Source organism: Poecilia formosa, unplaced genomic scaffold (assembly GCF_000485575.1).
Source record: "Poecilia formosa unplaced genomic scaffold, Poecilia_formosa-5.1.2 Scaffold504, whole genome shotgun sequence".
Classification (NCBI taxonomy): Eukaryota; Metazoa; Chordata; class Actinopteri; order Cyprinodontiformes; family Poeciliidae; genus Poecilia; species Poecilia formosa.
Window position 1 is genome coordinate 303,905 of NW_006800443.1, and position 2,167 is coordinate 306,071.

The 2,167-nt window shown below is 36.5% G+C and overlaps 1 long non-coding RNA gene across 2 annotated transcripts in view; it reads left to right on the top strand.

Annotated features, from left to right (window-relative positions):
- Nucleotides 1–8: 8 nt before the first annotated feature.
- LOC103156842 (uncharacterized) overlaps nucleotides 9–2,167 on the top strand; it is a 7,514-nt gene continuing 5,355 nt past the window's right edge. The window contains exons 1-3 of one of the 2 annotated variants that reach the window (XR_478194.2): nucleotides 11–199; nucleotides 296–421; nucleotides 598–671. This is a non-coding gene — a long non-coding RNA (uncharacterized LOC103156842). Of the gene's footprint in view, nucleotides 200–295; nucleotides 422–597; nucleotides 672–2,167 lie in introns of both variants that reach the window. The other variant, XR_001659799.1, reaches the window with a different exon arrangement.

Below are 2,167 nucleotides of genomic sequence, written 5' to 3' on the forward strand. Positions count from 1 at the left end.
TTATTTTATTTAAGAACTTTTATCAAACAAAACACATCTTGCAGCTCAAGCACAGGTCAATTTCACTTTAACTTTGGACGCAAATCGTAAGATACCAAACAACCGAGCTGAGATCAGCAAGGATGTGAGGCACAAGAGTGGATCACTTAATCTTAATTTAAATACAAAAGAATGCACTGATGTGGACTTTTTTATTGAGGTAAATCCTAATGAAACCGTTACAGTAATCTTATACAACTATATAATATTCAACAGTTTTTTTAATTAATCATCTTTCTATCTCAATGTCCTCCAGTCTTGTCCAGAAGATGCTCTCAATCCACTCAATAATGAGCTCAGATTCATGTTTGATGGTTTGTCTTCTGGCTCAAACCCCAGACCAAGCCTTTCTCCACAGGTTAAAACCACAACATTTCATCCTGTGAGTAAATCCTGTACATCCTGAATCTGAACAGAAAGATCTTTACTGAGCTTTAACCTTTCCATTACATTTGATGAGTTACTGCTATAACCGTTTCATACAAAACATTAATGTAGAACTACATCACAAAGTAATTTCAAAAACTGATCTGCTGAATAGTTTACTGTCATCCACAGCTTGGCTTTGAGATCAGATGAGGAGCTGATGAAGTGTGTGAAGATAATTTGAAGATGGATTTAAACTTCAGCAAGTACGTCAATGATTTCTGGAAGTAAAAGCTTAATATGTGAACTTTTATATAACATGTTTACAAAACCTACATCTCTGCATATCTTTGGCAGAAGCAGGATCTAGAAGAAATTTCTAAAGTTCAACAAACTTAAGTTATAGTTTGCTGAGACCTAAAAGCTTTGTTTTTCCTCTGATTTTGCCCATTAAATTAGACTGTGTCTCTCCTGCTTCATGTCAGGCAGAAGGCCGACTTTGTAGCTTTTTTATGTGGTTCTGAATGTTCACGTCAGAGTCCATCGCTGCACCCAGATTTCAGGCCTGATCACTAGTTTTAGCTGTAATAACTGAAGATGTGCATTGACTCTAGGTCTTTGGACCTCTTTCCTCTGCTCCCATATTTGCCCTGCTTGTTCTGTCTGTGTGCTACTTTCTGGAGCTTCTCTTTGTATATTCTCTGAATCTACAAAATATGGATTTGGTCAAACGGTCTCTCAATGCAATTGATCAAATTTACTCAACGAGAAGACTGGGCAGAGGAGAGTTCATTTGTTGTGCGGGGGGATGACAAGGACTTCCCCTTAGATAAGACCACCGTATCAGAGACTGTTGCCTGGCAGAGCTGTCCCATTTTGGAAATTTTTATGTTTTTCTTTCTGTCTCTACTGTGTCTAAAAACAGCAAAAATGCTTCGAAAAGACACTGAGGCTTTTTGGGGAATAACTTAATGTCTTTCAGTGTCTGCAAAATGAGCTGTTTCAAAAACTTCCCATATGCTGAGTCATAATGTGGTGTTGCCTAGTACCTAGCAACCGCAGTTGAGCTCAACATGATACCTAGCAACCTCAGCAGAGCCCAGCACATTTGGTCATCTGGCTTTATCACTGTATGTGCTGCACAATGGCTGCTGGAAAAGACAAGAGGGTAACTCTTTATTTGATGGGGTGTGAATAAGACTCATGACAGAGTCATAAACATGACATAATACCTGTCATGAACATGAGTAAGTCTTCATAAATATTTATGACTGTTGTCAAAGTGTCATTCGGTAAAACACTTTTAATACAAAGTTGACATTATTCAAATTGTCTTTGTTATGACAACTTGACATTAACCAAGAATCATTATGTCATAAATATGTCATAATAGTAGTCATAATGTCATTAAGTATTATTATACTATCAAACAAAACACTAACAAAACAGTAGTTAATATTTCCCCTACCTGAAATAGAGCGAAACAAGTAGGACCAACAATAGAGATTTCATTAAACTTTTACACTCTCAAATGATTTAATACCAGTCATTAATAACTCATTTTACATCAAGGGGAACAAGGAGCACCAGTTATGAAGATGTCATTAAGTGTCATTACAGTGTCATTAATATTAACTCTTACCCTGAAGTAAAGTGAAACTAGTAGCAACAATTATAAATATGTCAGTCAGTGTTATTAGAGTGTCAAAAGCTGTGCTAACAGAGTCACTGATATTAAGTCTTACCTCAAGTGAAGTGAAAC